The 16,470-nt window shown below is 45.9% G+C and overlaps 1 pseudogene across 1 annotated transcript in view; it reads left to right on the plus strand.

Annotated features, from left to right (window-relative positions):
• LOC146203204 (kelch-like protein 10) overlaps positions 1 to 16,470 on the plus strand; it is a 42,882-nt pseudogene that overhangs the window by 8,976 nt on the left and 17,436 nt on the right. The window contains exons 3-7 of the transcript XR_014706898.1: positions 4,845 to 4,988; positions 7,112 to 7,334; positions 10,259 to 10,408; positions 12,371 to 12,567; positions 16,139 to 16,217. The product of XR_014706898.1 is annotated as a kelch-like protein 10 (transcript). The remainder of the gene's footprint in view (positions 1 to 4,844; positions 4,989 to 7,111; positions 7,335 to 10,258; positions 10,409 to 12,370; positions 12,568 to 16,138; positions 16,218 to 16,470) is intronic.

Consider the following 16,470-nt stretch of genomic DNA (forward strand, 5'->3'; position numbering starts at 1 on the left):
CATTCGTCGCATAGCTGTGCGCTCTGGCGTCGCGCGTGTTCACACGGCCCGCCAGCTTGTTCGCTCTGTCCTCCAGCCGCGTATAATCTACCAGGCACAGTTTCAACGTCTCACCCGCAGACAGTGGGACTCCCTTGAGGCCATCAACCGTGAGGCTATGCGTGCAATAACATATCTTCCCCGCCTAACACCCATACCAGTACTTCAGGAGTATGTCCAGCTAAATACGCTCACTCAACTCGTTGATCAGCGGATGGCAAACAGAGCTCGCAAACAGTCTTTACAACTACATCATTTAAAGACACTACCTCCATGGTCGTACTGCCAGCTCACGGACAATCGCCCCACTGCTTCCCCGTCGGTATCATCCGCACATCTGCCTGAAGGGTGCATATTATATACCGATGCATCACATACTGCAGAGCGAGGAGTTACTTCTGTGTATATATTCCCTCTCATCCGCATCTCAACACTCACGTGACATATACCGCGGATACGTGCACCCCTCTGGCACTGGAACTTCAAGCAATTTACATTGTCATACATTCCCTTCCACCAGTTCCTACATTCAATGCAGTTCATCTTTACACACACTCTCTCACTGCCCTTAAACAGCTTAAGGTCGTTCGACGTACATTCCAAATAACACAGTCCATACATATGCTCTCTTCAAAGTACCCATGTCCTGTGCGCATACACTGGATTCGCGGCCATGCTCGCGATCCACATAATATTCAAGCTGATGCTATGACGCATATAAATACATCAGGCGATCCACCACCTTCCCCTCTTCCCTCAGATCCGTTCCTGTCCCACGTTTTCGATTCGCAAGTTCTGCGCCAGCAAACACGCACTCTCATTCCTCCGTGTTCGCACCCTCTCCCCCGTAGTCTTACTCGGTAGGAGGAGGTGACAGTGCGCCGGATCCGGGCAGGGGCGGCTCTGACCCCATCTGTTCGACATCGATGGCGGGAAAAAGATCTACCAATGACTGACAGGTGCCCTCACTGTGACACTCCACCTGAAGTCTGCGATGTGCGTCACTTGTTGTGGACGTGTCCATCAACGACTCACATTAGGCAACGGATAATCATGAAGGTGGGCCTGCGGTGGAATCGCGATAGTGATTATGAGAAATGGACAATGGACAATCGCTACACTGCCAACCTCTGCGAATACATAAGCGCAACTGGACTTCACTCCTTCTTTTAACTTTCTATCTCCTGCATCCCATTCCCCCTTTCTCAACTTATGCCTTGTGACAAACTCTTCGAAAAAAAAAAAAAAAACTCGAAATCCGAATTCAAATCCAAAAGGCGCCAAACAAGAAAGTACTGCATTCATTTCAAATCATGGGAGCTTCCGTTTTGCGCTAGTTATACTGGTTGACTTATAAGTCAACCAGTTTGACTAGCCACGTTTTTTTTTTTTTTTACGTTTCTGCAGAGAAAAGTGACCATCGCGGTAACAATGGGGTGCACTGACTGCAATAGAGAAGGTACGGGAAGTCCTAGCAACATCGACCACAAGCGACGAATAGCCCCAACAGCATCCGCATCAAGGAAGACAGCAACATTATATCTCCTTTTGAACGGTTTCAAACGTTACACTCCTCGAGCCATGAGCCACTCCTTGCGACTACGGATATCGAACATTTAAATTCCATTGGAATATCAGGCATTGAACTCGAGGCAACGTGAGGTCTCCATGACGCTCATGCGTTGTAGAATTCCTTTTCTCAACCTTTATTTATGTCGCTGTGGATTCACGCCGTGGAATCTTTTTGCGTCATGTGATGATGTGGAAACAATTGAACATTATATCCTCTCCTGCCGCAGGTATGCTTCTCAGAGAAGAAATTATTTAGAAATACCTCTTGCTCGCCTAGGACTGCCGTTTAAAGTTCCTGTCCTCCTCTCCTTTAGTGCAACCATCAAAGGGTATGCCCTAAAACTGGTGTGCGAGTTACTTCGCAACTATAATTTGCAACCGGAAGATGTGTGTGTTAGCGCTGATCTGTCTTGATTGTACTCCCTCTTTTTATTATTTTTATTATTTTTAATTTTAACCTTTTTTTCATTGATTTCTATTCCTATCGCCTCAAAGTTTTCCAAATTACTTTAGCAGCACTAATTCGTAATTAATAAATTATCTACCATACAGTATAAATTGACATCATCAATTCTATTCTTACAACAGCAATGAACTCTGGCTAATCCCGCACTGTGGGTATGTGACATATGCCCCGAAGGAGAAGAACGGAGCAAACGGCTAAATTAGTTTAGCAACACTAATTAATAATTAATAAACTATCTATCATGCAGTATAAATCGACACCATGAATTATATTCTTACAACTGCAATTAACTCTGTCCAAACCTCCACTGTGGGTATGTGCCATATGCACCGAAGGAGGAGAAGAACAACACGCTATAAAGTGCTCATGCCATGTCCGCCTAGCGGCTCAACTTGCCGCAGGTACTGGGGTTCACGTCTGGACAGCCGCAAGGAGACGCTGCGGTGGACAGTGATGCGACACAGCGGGATGAGAGGGCTGTGGCTGTGGAGACAACCAAACGACGCTTTGAGAACTGGATAAGGCATACTAGATAAATAGTGTTGGTGGCGTTGCGCCAGGGTGGGACAGACTCCGTCACAGTAGGGAATTGACTTGGCTAGGACCTTTCTGGTCCACCTGGTAAAAAAGGGAAGCCTCAGTACCAATCCAATCCAAAAACAGCGCGCAAATTGACGCTGGCGCATATTTCCAGAAAGAAAACTCAGGCCTGCGTGCCGGGGGGTCCAAAAATCATTTCGGTGGAACTAAAACGTTTTGATGATGATGATGATGATGAAGAAAACTGAACTTGCCATTGAACGGTGCAAAATAGGTCAGTTACCGGACCAGTTTGTCGGCTTTTTCTGTTCTGCCCGGGAACAGCTAGGCTTCTCCCATTTTTATTACACACCAAGCTCAGTTTCTAGATTATCATTGGCCGCAATATAAGCAACCACAATTTGTATTTACTCAGTCCTTGCTGTCCAAAATTGCAGTTGCGCTAATGTCAGTAAAAAGAAGTGTTGGCAATGTTCAAGCTACTTCCGCACTGTGTTTTGACGTCAGTCGTTGCCGTCTAATGCAAAACACTTGACTACCACGGTAATAAAGGGACATCTTGAAGATTATCTATTACAGTATCCACGACACGTAGCTATTTTCACAGATGCCTCACAACGGAATGAAAAAGCAGCAATAGGGATTTACTCCCAAGCACTTGATTGGAGTTTTTCTGTACGTATCCCTGATTACACACCAATATTTACTTCTGAATTGCTTGCAATTGGTTTGGCCCTTCAAAAAGTTCCCGGTAATGTTACTCACGTAATCATACTCTCTGACTGCCTGTCAGTCTTAGCAGCATTAGAAAGCCCGAAAATGCGCCTTTTGAAACAAACCCTGATGTTTTTCCTTCCGATACATTTACAGGAAGTACGTTTTCAGTGGGTTCCGGGACACTGCGGCATCGCTTCTAATACAATGGCTGATTATTTAGCAAATACAGCTCTCAATGGGCCTGTTGCCGATGTTGTACCCAATATTATCTTGCTAAATATATCCCATTTTGAACGGTTTCAAACGTTAAACTCCTTGAACCATGAGCCACTACGGATTTTAACCATTTAAATTTCCATTGGAATGTCCGATGTTGTACCTCAAGGCAATGTGAGGTCTCCATGACGCTCATGCGTTGCAGAATTGTTTCCCTCTATCTTTATTTATGTCGCTCTGGATTCACGCCGTCGAATGTTTGTGCGTCAAGTAATGACGTCGAAACAATTGAACATTACATCCTCTCCTGCCACAGGTATGCTACTCAGAGAAGAAATTATTTAGAAATGCTTCTTGCTCGCCTAGGATTTCCATTTACAGTTCCTGTCCTCCTCTCCTTTGGTGCAACGTCAAAGGGTATGCCCTAAAACCGGTGTGTGACTTACTTCATAATTATAATATTGCTACTGGAAGATTTGTGTGTTAGCGCTGATCTGTCTGAACTGTATTTTTTTCTTTGTATTATTATTTTTATTATTTTAGTTTTATTCCTTTTTTCATTGCTTTCTATACCTATCGCCTCAAAATTTCAAATTATTTCAGCAACACTAACTCCTAATTATTAGGTTATCTATCACACAGTCAAATCGACATTTTTTTTTCTCGAAGAGTTTGCCACAAGGCATAAGTTGAGAAAGGGAGAATGGGATGCAGGAGATAGAAAGTTAAAAGAAGGAGTGAAGTCCAGTTGTGCTTATGTATTCGAGAAGGTTGGCAGTATAGCGATTGTCCATTGTCCATTTCTCATAATCACTATCGCGATTCCACCGCAGGCCCACCTTCATGATTATCCGTTGCCTAATGTGAGTCGTTGATGGACACGTCCACAACAAGTGACGCACATCGCAGACGTCAGGTGGAGTCTCACAGTGAGGGCACCTGTCAGTCACTGGTAGATCTTTTTCCCGCCATCGATGTCGAACAGATGGGGTCAGAGCCGCCCCTGCCGAGTAAGACTACGGGGGAGAGGGTGCGAACACGGAGGAATGAGAGCGCGTGTTCGCTGGCGCAGAACTTAAATCGAAATTTATGTCACCTACAACGAATTCTGGCCAATCGCCCACTGTGGGTATGCGCCATTATAACGAGGGAGAAGAAGAAGAAGAAGCTAGGCACCGCGACTCTGGATGAGCTCCTTTGCCATGGCTAACGACGGCGCTAACGCGCACGCCAACGCGGACAACCTCATCACGATGACTTGAGAGGCAAAGCTGCTGTTAAGTGCCGAAGGAAGGACGCCGGCGTTCGCCCCGAGAGTCGCTTCTCGTGCCATGACCGGCCTGAGAGAGCTGAGGGAGGCTCGGAAGTACTGCGACGTGGTGTTCGAGTCTATAGACTGCGCAGAGATATGGGCGCACCGCTTTGTCATGACACACAAGTGAGCTACCGCACTTTTCTTGCTAGAATTTCATCGTGCAATGAGTTCGTCTTACGACGGTATACTGACACAGGCTATGGCAGGTATTAACACGCCATGAGTTTGTTATTAAAGGGTTCAGAGTTTCGCTGCCTTCGCAATAACGGTCACATTCTTTTATTAGCTCAACATCCTTTAGTGTCCTTGTGCCTGTTACCCATTTATTAGTGGGCATTTCGAGTCCGACAGTAAGCAAATACGGTATGCCTGGTGCATTATATAACGAAAACATTCTGAGTTCACTCATAAATAAAGCAGCACTCAAGTTTACGCAATGTCAGGTAACAGACCTATTTTGTACCCTTTAATGGCAAGTTAAGTTTTCTTTCTGAGCAGAAAATAACGGATGTTGCATGTGAATTATTGATCACTTTTTCTATTTACGAGACGCGTTCAATAAAGCACAATTCAGCGCCGTGTGGTAGGACATTCACTGCCAGATTCGCGTCAAGGGCTAACAGTTTTGTACCTGTTAGTGATCGAATCCGTTAGGACGGCAATAGTTGTCGCAAACTTGTTAGTGTCTGTTGCTGTCATGCTTTGTGCCAATTGGTGGTAAATTGTGCCCATTTCACATTCAGTAAGAGGCGCATTCTATGCCTCTTGCCGACAGATTAATTTTCCGGTATTCAAAAGTCATTCAGGGTAGCTTACATGTTCACTAACGGACACATTGGGTGCCCCTATTTGATCCATTAGCGACTTTTGTTAATACATTACCAGTTACTCATACAGTCAATATGTGACTGACTTAAGGATCACCAGCAGTTCCAATTTTTTGATAACACACAGACGCGAAAGACTGTGACCAGTGTTGCTAGTTAGTAATTTGTTGTCGCCAAGTTGAACGTGAAAAATAGAGCCAACGATTAGTTCGACGCCTCTAGATTTTAAGTGTGATTTTCAGTAGTGAAATTATTTTTTATCATGGTATAGCTTCTTGTCTTCGAGTTTTCACTGTGCAGTTAATGCCACGTTACTAGACTCTATGTTCAGGTCAAACGCTGACTCGCGGGGCGCGGAGTTGAGTGCAGCTTATTTATTTTCTGTCGGATCAGTCAGCCTTCAAACACTCACATCGCCAAATCCTTATAGTCCCTTCATACACACGTCTGCCTCTATGATCGCAAGCATTCGCTTTGCCTCTGCTATTAATTTGTTAAAATGTACGAACGGTACAACATACTCTAATCACTCTTTTGCTCGAGTCTATTTGTATGCTCTATCGAGCTGACGGTAGTGTAACCAATGATTCTGAAGTAGCGCCTGGGTTTAAGCTTCAGTTTGGCATGGCTTCCTTTTGATCCACATGGGTAGGCCTTACAACAAATGTTTTTAAATGTAAGAACGACTGTTCACATGCAGCTGCTGATATTCACGGATTACATAAGGTTCTCACTACGCGAGTGGAATGGAAAGACAATCATGTGCTCTTAAAACTTTCCACCACGACTGCATATCAGTTCTGACGATTTTGATATATTGAGGCACTGAACCTCTGTTCTGTTTATATTTACCAGCCTATTTAAATGCAATATAAGGTCAGTGCATGCTTTCGTAATGTCCAGTTCACGGTGTTTGGATTGGCGTGCTCAGCACGTCTATGGGCTGTTCGCTTCCCAAAGATGAGTGTAAAATCTGCCTATTTTTCTTCATTTCGTAGTACTTGCATGGCCTTTGAGTGTAAGCTGGCGACAATCACATTAAGCCAGACTAGCAGCTTGAGGGAGAAGTCGAGTGATAGAGTGACGTTATAGTTATGGTATCAGTAGGCTACGTTAATACGACAAAGCGTTTAGCTAGTAATAAGTGTTGCTTCGGAGCGTACTTAGACTCGGCACATGTCCGCGTTGAGTGGACAGACGTCTGTAGTAAAATAATGGGCTGCTTTTGAGCGCCCCTAGTTTTAACATATATTCATATTGCGTGTAAGAACCGCAAAATTCTTGAGATGTCCTTGCTATCTCTTGATTTGTTTTTTAGCGAGACTTTTGCGTTCTGCTGAATCAAGCTAGCATGCTTCCTCAGTACACTGCGAGGTGATGACCTTTCCATGCGTCTCTCGCCTCCCCATACAACTACAGGTTCTCGGGCTGCAACATCATGTTCAACGTAACCAAGGGAGATATCACCAATGAGCAGAACCAGGAGCAATTGGAATGGAAGCCACCTATTCGTGTGGTGTTGAGGGACATGGGAATCGACATGCTTCAGCTGCTCATAGACTTTGCCTACGATGCGCCCCTTTTCGCACGCATCGGGCTGCACAACGTCGACCAAGTGCTCGAGATGGCCGAGATGTACAACGTGAATTCGAGACAGTTCAGGCAGAGCCGATCTGTGGGCTCACAATGCACTACCGCCGACATGGGAAAATATGTTGAATAACCGATTTGGTGGATGCCTTGTAGCAGGGTGCTGCAGATAGCTAGATATCAGGGTCGATGAATGCACAACCGGCCCGAACTTCTCCACGCAGTTGCGATTGACCGCTACTGTTTGGGATGAAGAGAGAAGGAAACAGGAGCAGAATGGGGGGTATCACAGTACAAGTAAAACTGTCCCTTGCTATGCTTAAACGCGGCAGATGCGACACACGTAGCAAGAGTGCTGAGGGCGGATACACTATCAAAATAAAGCTGCAGTCGGCCTTGAGAAGCATCGAATGGCACCGGCTTGTTAACGATGCCGCTGCAGTTGACCGCTTTTCTCCAGCCGCGGTTGCTTATAGGCGCACAGTGAAAGGTGCAAAGCGGTTGACGGTGTCACAGCAAAGGTCGATGCATTTGGATTCTGGTACTCCCCCGAGCGTCATTTAATTGTGGTCTTGAGTTGTAGCCAAGTGACGCCATCTTCAAAATCCACACACTAATCACAAGACACAGTTATCGCACGACACACATATCACGCGACGCAATTGTCACATAACAAACTTACCATCGTCGGGATATCAAAAAGTTGACACCAAAGAGGTCAGCGTAGTCATCGCTGTAAATTAGAATGCCACAGAGTCTGAAGGTTTCTTCGATTTGGCTTGCACTGGCTGCACTAGTTCTGAAAAGTGCTGCAGCGGTGCCATTCGGTCACGTGATCGTGCAGTGCCAGTTCCGACACTGGCGGGCAACGACAGCTGCCAAAACGAGTACGCAAGTGTAGGACTCTGCAACCTAGCAGACACGTGCGCGCTGTGTACATGGAATGTATCGCGTGCTATAACATGATCACGCCCAATTTCGAAGCCAGCTGCCGTAGGCCTGCTGCAATCGGAAAGTGACGACTACTATGGCGACAGTGACGTTGTTTACGACCAACTCGTCAACGTACGCGTGGCTGCACAATCGTTATATCGGTCTGAGAAGATGTAATTAATGTGCCTGGGTACGAGAGAATTAACGTTGTAAGCAGCTGTAATGAGTCTTTGTTTAAACAAGGCCGTCTAAATAGACGCTTGACTGATTCAGCGGTATAAATCAAGGTTCCGGTCTTCTGTCCAAAAACGCTACTGCTGAAAAGACGCACGTACCTCACTGCGCGGTGTATACATTGACTCTCAGACGTCTATGTACTTCGTGGGCGACAAGTTTGACGTCGCAAAGTCGCTGTGCCCGCTATCGTGTGGATGGGTCTCTCACACGTACTTGACATGGCAACAATTACTCGATAGATCGCAGCTGATTTCTGTTCTCAGTTGCCCGTCTTCTTAGGTCAACCCCAGTGCCACACAACACGATTAAAAAAAAATGCTACATAAGCCAATGCGCGGAAAGGTGCCGTATCATGGCCACGTAACGCTACATAAATGTGACCACAACTACATATAATACCGCTCCTATGTCCTGGCCAAAAACAAGAAGTTAATCACCAGCATACAGCCCAACTACCTTGTATACGCAACCAATCGTGGATCCGTTAGCAACGAACCGTCCGGCTCTACAAAGCTCTGCAGAACGATGCACAGCGTCGCCTGCTCTTGGCCGAGTGGCGCGTACGCCATGCCGCACATTTTTCTGCACCTCCTCCGCAGCGAGTGCACGATGGGCGAGAACTCGTGCAGAACTAGTCCTGCACCTGGACAAAACGAGAAGAGAAGTGAATACGGCGCGCGCGGCACCGGCAAAACAAGGACGGTGGTGCTGCACTACTTGATCTAGTGCAGCTGGTGCCGCCAAATCGAAGACACCTCGAGTGTAGGAGCTGAGGTGGCATGATAGTGAATGAATGATTAGAATGTTCAGTCGCTGTGATAAAAGTGGATATTAAGGCAGCTCGAGTGACACCACAGTACACAATGATGACACTAGAAGAAAACAGCTGTGACCTAAACGGAGATGGTTGCTCATTGTCTTAAAACATGAGGCTGGAGATCATTATATCAGAGGAAAAACTCTGCAACCGAGCAAGGAGGATACGATGCGTGCTTGATCGTTACCTGAGCGGTTTCATTTAGCTCGGTGCGCCTATTCTCACGTTCAACAAAGCGAAACGCGCAGGGTTTAGCTGCTGAAACATAACTGAGTGAAATATTTCGCAGGCACAGATTGTGAGAAGAGATACTGATTGATTTTGCACGGCCAGTGATAAAACCTAAGAAATGTGCAAAATAGGCGGTACGATACCAAGACGGGTGTCTTTGTGTCGATGAGTGGCAGCTGAAACGTGTTCGGTGTTGTCAATAGCGGCCTCATTGTTAAGGCTTGGCAGTTGTATACACAATGGGCTGATTGAACATGACTCTTGGAGGTCCGATATTCCTTCCCCGATGTCCGAGGTCCATGTCCACCGCCCATAGTACACCGGCAGGTTAGAAAGGTTTACCTTCGGATAAATATGCCTCAAGTAACTGCTTTGTTGTAGCAATAGGTTGCAGCGAAAAGACAATGAGCGCTCTGCGATGTGTCGCGGTTTACCTTCTGGTCTCGAAACAGAGCGAACGAGGATGTGCTGAGGACGTATAAGGGCAAAAACACCACAACCAGTGATGTTGCAGAGTTGGGAAGGGAAGGAGAACCTATCTCACGATACTATGCCGCTACACACCACGCCATTTAAATTACACAAGCTTTTTACTGGAAAATACGTTTTACCAGAATGAGCCAAAAATTCTTCGCACTCCATGTGCAGCCGTCAGCGCTATTTCTCTGAAGGTTATTTTTCAAACTTTTCACTCTGTGCAGCGCGATTGTAAACATATTAGAATTTTTCTTTTTATTTTTATGAATCTAACGGCGCAGATGAGCGAGATCCGCGACCACTGCATCACCATGCTGAAGCAGTACCTGGGGCCAGATTCCTGCGTAAACACTTATCGCTTGGCCCTGAGAAGGGGATACATCAGCCTCGCTGTAGAGGCCTTTCGCTACTTCACAAGGCACTTTATGGAGGTACGATTTTCAGGTACAGGAAAAGACGGGAGTCACTGACTCAGAAAGTTCTTTTAGGATACAGGCGTATGGCAGTTTTACTGATTACTCTCGAGCTTTCAACTTTGATAGAACATTCTACGGGCAAGGTAATTCAGTCAAACACGTGTTGGGCTAGTTGGTGCATTGCATGAAGAAATAATAATCAGCCAAGAAGACACACACAGAAAAAAAACAGACAGCTGTGTTTTCCTGTGTGCGTCTTTTTGGTTGGTTAGTCTTTCTTCATGTTCTACGGGCGAGGGCCTCTTGCCATAAACGCTATCATTTCTAACAAGTAGTCACGTTGCTTGCTATCACCTCGCTATATCTGAAAATTGAATATCTTGATAGGATCATGGTTAACTGAATTCAAGCTGCTTTCATTTCTTGCTGAGATTGCTCGTCAATTTCTTCTTTCTTCTTAAGGGCTGGGGTGCAAAACTTGAGCTCATCCGCTGCCTTTGCGGACAGCCACATGATCGTCATCACAAATCTGCGATTTGCTGATGACATTGCCTTGCTAAGTAACTCGGGGGATGAACTGCAAATAATTACTCATGACCTAGACAGGAAAAGTAGAAAGGAGGCTTGAAAATCAATATGCAGAAGACTAAGGTAATGTTCAACAGCCTTGGGAGGGAACAGCAGTTTACGTAAGGTAGCGAAGCACTGGAAATAGTAGGCGAATATGTCGACGTAGGACAGGTAGTAACCGCAGATCCGGACCATGAAAAGGAAATAACAAGAAGAATAAGACTGAGATGGAGCGCATTTGGGAAGCACTCGCAGATTATGACTAGCAGCTTACCGGTATCGCTCAAGAGGAAAGTATACAACAGTTGCATCTTACCTGTACTCACCTATGGGGCTGAAACGTGGAGGCTAATCAAGAGGGTTCTACTTAAGTTGAGGACATCGCAGAGGGCTATGGAACGAAAAATGGTAGGGGTAACATTAAGAAATAGGAAGCGTGCAGATTGGGTCAGAGAAATAACAAGTTACTGACATTCTAGTGGAAATTAAGAAGAAGAAATGGGCATGGGCAGGACATGTAGTGCGAAGAGAGGATAACCGGTGGTTGCTTAGGGTAACAAACTGGATTCCAAGGGAAGGAAAGCGTAGCAGGGGGCGGTAGAAAGCTAGGTGGGCGGATGAGGTTAAAAAGTTCGCAGGGGTCAAGTGGATGCAGCTAGCACAGAACCGGGTTCATTGGAGAAATATGGGAGAGGCCTTCGCCCTGCAGTGGGTATAGTCAGGCTGATGATGATGTAATCTGGCCCATTGATGATTGACAGTGCCTTCTCGCTATAATGGATGAAGAGGAGGGCAGCGGGCCAACTGGCTTGCCATTTGTTAACTATGAACAGCATACTGGAAACGCAGGGGCGCGAGAGATAGCAGCCAAGCGCTTGTATTTATCTGCCCGTATTTCGCGTTCCTGTTTTTCTGATACGCTGTTCTTTTAGCGTCTATTTAAAACGGTGGTTTTCCGTAGCTGTGGAGAACAGAAAAAAGAAAGTGCGGCGGCCTGATGCTCTTCCACTCTCCCGAAATACGTCAGCGAAATTGCACAAAGGCTGCGTTTAGCTACCGCCGCTGTCTTCTTGGCTCAATGTTCTGACACGAATGAGCAAAAGTGTATGAGCAAATCGAACTTAATTTGAGCATCGGCTCATCTTATTTCTTTGGCTTATCTTTCTTGTCTTGTCTTACCTAGTCTTATTAACGTCTTTATTTCATTTAAAAACCAATGTGCAGATGCAAGCCGATCGCGATGATTACGCGAAGCATCAGAGGAAATCTCATGAGTTTGATTGGAAGGGCCGCACATGGGCCAGTAATGCAGTCATCCATTGGTTCCGAGGAACATTAGGCGCCTTATGTAGCGGACTTTCGGAGTAACTGCGCGGGTGCACTTAAATGAGCCGTGTCTGTCTCCAGCTCTGGAGAGACCAGGTCGAATCTCTCACCCCCGACGAGATGCAAGCCCTTCTCGTGGACGACCAGCTGCAGTCGTCTAGCGAAGTGGACTGCACTTTCCGAGCCATCCTGAAGTGGATAGCGGCTGACGCAGAAGGGAGAAAAGCCTACCTCGCCCACTTCCTGCCCCTAGTGCGATTTGTGGGATGTGATGACACGTGAGTTCTGCGCCGTCGAAGCCGAAGCTGCAGTGAATGACATCGCCTGGACACCACTGGCATTGGCCTATACGTTAGGTCGGGATAATCTGCTTGTAAAAACTAAACATCAAACGTAAACTATAGGGATATGAAATGCAGTGGAGGCAGAGGTGATCTGCGCGCTGCAACCTAAAGAAAAAAAAATGCCAACTTCACCACATTCATAGCGCAGGGAAATGTGTTAATTTCGGTTAAATGAGAAGGAATACAGAATATTGATTTTTGGTATCCCGCTGCAATAAGGCGCAAGACTTAAAAATATATGGGTCGTCACTTGGAATGCACCTTACGCGCGGTAAATCTATATTATTTCAGGTTTTTTTCTTCCATCATACAAATTTTGGTTTCACTGCTTGTGTCTCGGCCATCTCCCTTTAGTGGGTATGGGCCATCTGTATTCGAGGCCAACATACACACGCTAATAGTGGCTGTGATGTAAATGTCTTGATGTCTCTCAGGCGCAGCATGGAAAAATTTTACCAAATGTCTTAAATTCCATCAGCCCTTGCGAGCGGGATTAAAACACATGAAAAACATCTATTTAATTAACATTGGAGTCGCTTACGGGGCCACAACTTTTCTTCTACGTCATAAATATACCGTTCAACGTTTGGGGCATACTGATGCGTATCCTACACTTCACTTTGAAAAAAAAAAAAAAAGTCAAGAAATGAAAATGTGTTTCACTTTTAAACCTTTATTTTACCCAAAATGACATTCATTAAGCCATTTAGGAACACCACGGCGGATCACAAAGAGGCTTTAGTGTTAGGTATACGTTTTTCTTAAGAAGCGCCACCTACGCATTGAAGGAAAAACTGAACTCTAACTATTGCTCCAGTTTTAACAAGTTCTCGTAAAACGAATGGCTGTACGAATATTGGTGCGCTTGCTTGTTTTAGTCTAGGAAGAGAAACAAGTATACGGCTTGAGTTTAATGAAATTGGACCAATAATAACAGATGTCCTCTGTGCAAAGACAATTCTAAATTAAAAGCATCTCACTGTGCTTATGCGCTCGCTTGAATGCTATACTCCGTTTCATACATCAGGTGCAACGCAGCGAAAGGTACGCAAGTAGTCCGCAAGAAAAAAAAACAGGAGGCGTATCACTACGCGCTCGTTCTGTAGGCGAGTGGTTCCTGCTGAAACGGGCTCTATTCCGAGCATACACGTTTGCAATAACATGCTTCGCATGCTTAGATATCTTCACATAGCGGATCTTATAGAAAAAATGCGCACCAAAGAACCATTTTCTCAAAAAGAGATGCGCAGCGCGGAGGGCACAGCCAGCGCCATCTGCTGGCACAGCTGGCAAGGTTGCGGGGCAGCAAAACGCGGCACGAGCAAAAACGACATAAAAAAACATACAAATTAGCCGAATCCGACTTTTTTTCCCTAGAAAAGGTGCTTTTTATAAAGTTGATGGCAAATGTAAAATGTATTAAGCTTGCAGATAAAGCAACTATTATTTTCTCTCGTCAAGAGCAGGCACTATTTTTTATCGCGGATGCGGAGAGCGCAAACAAGAGCTGTAGCTTTGGTAGTGTTGCACTTGATGTATGAAACGGAGTATAGTGCACTCAAGTGAGCACGAGAATAACAAAAACGTTGCAGGTAATAAAGGAAAACGCTGGCCCAACGGCTTCAGATCGCACTTTCTCATTACAGAAACGTTCAATTGTTGATCTTTACCTCAGCTGAAAGTTTGCTGAAACTGTCTTCTTCGCATCCCCAGCTTTCTGGGAGAGTTCCAGCTAGGGCTATCTGTCGGCCATCAGCGGATACCGCCGCGTAAATCAGTATTAATATTTTTGCATAGCCCCATGAGCGGTAGACGTAATGACGGCACTCCCTCCCTCTCTCACACACGCACACGCACACACACACGCACACACACGCACACGCACGCACGCACACACATGCACGCACACGCACGCACACACATGCCCACACATGCACGCACGTACGCACACAAAGAGAGAGAGAGAACAGCGAACTCGCACGGTGCACGAGACAGAGCTCAGAGCCTGAGAATCTGCGTGGCGCAGACACACTTCGTTCACCTTTGTTGGCACCCGTGTGATCCGTTGTAATGTTTTCACGTGCTGCAGTATCTCGTACCGAGCTGTTTTAATTAACTTAGGAAATAATGTGATGTCACAAGCTTTCAGATTTCCCTCGGTAATATTTGGCGTTTAGCGCCATGCAGCACCTGGTGCCAGCCGTGCAAAAAGAAGCGTTTGTCGAAATTTCCTGGGTTTCCTTTTCATGCTGTTGACCTCTGAAGGTGCCAATAAATTTACCAACCTTATTATTATTTTTAAATTCACACCTTACTTTACAGGCCCGCAAAGACATGTAGTTAATCGGTTATATAGGCGCACTACTACAAACCTGAAAAATAAGCAAGTATTAGACGACGACGACGACGACGACGACGAGAGAGAGAGAGAGAGAGAGAGAGAGAGAGAGAGAGAGAGAGAGAGAGAGAGAGAGAGAGAGAGAGAAAAATAACATTTATTGTCACCCGTCAAAGGTTGGCGAGGATCCGAGGCACAGCTCTGTCCCAGCCATGTCCTCCCCCTCAGCCGTCGACCTGGATCTCTCTCTTGGATCTGAGCAGCGGCCATGGCGAGATGGATGACTTCACTTTGCCCTTTATCGTCCTGTTTGAGAAGTATAGTGCCTCCCAGGACTCATCTGTTCGGCCAGGTTCTCCAATCTAGGACACTTCCATATCATGTGGACCATGGCCGCTATGCCATCGCAACGTTTGCACCTGGGGCTAAAAATTTCCAGGTGCCACTTGCTGTAAAGATGGGGGTTAGGGAATACTACAGTTTGTAGTTTACGCCACGTAGCCTCCTTGCTTTGGGTGAGTTGCTTACACGCGTTTGGAAATATTGATCTGCCTAATTTGTAATGATTTAGGATATCTTAGTAGGTATTAAGGTCATCATCTAACTGTAGGGACTCCTCATCGCGCAAGGGGTACGGGGTTGTGCATGTACGCCACTGAGATCCCAGAATGTAGCTAATCCTCGGCCCAGTACGTGCACTTTCTCGTTCCCCTTCAACCCCTGGTGCGCTGGTGTCCAAATGAGCGCGACCTGCTCTGCCGGTGGTGGACCACTGGCCAACACTCTTGCTGCTATGGCCGAAATGCGGCCCGCGTCAAAGTTTCTAATCGCTGATTTGGAGTCTGTAACTATACTTTTGACCTGTTGTTGGGTTAGAGCTAGCGCAATGGTCACCTCTTTTGCCTCCGTTGCGGTCAAGACGACGAAGAACATCACCTCGACAGAACACAAGCATCTGAACTGGCACTGGGTAGGAAATTTTACATTTTCATTGCCCTTGGGGACATCCAAAGTCTCATGTTTTATTTGTTTTTGTTTAGTCCTATAATACGTGCATAATCTGGTAATCCGGAAGAGAAAAGGAACCTGTTAGTAAATGCGCTTGACATATATCCGTCGCTGCAGGAAGGGCTATTGAGCTTTAAAATTTCTGGTTTTCTTGTACAGAGACTTCGACCGGGTTGTAGCCGATCCTCAAGTGTAAGACGACAAAGATAGCCTCATGGTCCTGAGTGCAATTCGCCAGGTTAGTATACTGTTCCGCATCGATATACTATCGTGTTTTGAGAACGTAGGGTGTTTCGGCTGTGCCTCGAACATTTTCCCTTTTATAGTCCTCTTTGGCTAAAACGTAAACGTAAGCGGTGCATTAAGCCTCTACGGTTTAGGAGCACGTGCACTCCCGAGCTCGCATGATTCACGTGACAACCGGTGACACGTAGTTCCAGAAGCAACAAACTGCTGCTAAAAAAAAAACAAAAAAAAAACAAAGAAACAAA

The sequence above is a fragment of the Amblyomma maculatum genome, chromosome 1, assembly GCF_055883805.1.
Source record: "Amblyomma maculatum isolate TAMU_Amacu chromosome 1, ASM5588380v1, whole genome shotgun sequence".
NCBI classification, from domain to species: domain Eukaryota; kingdom Metazoa; phylum Arthropoda; class Arachnida; order Ixodida; family Ixodidae; genus Amblyomma; species Amblyomma maculatum.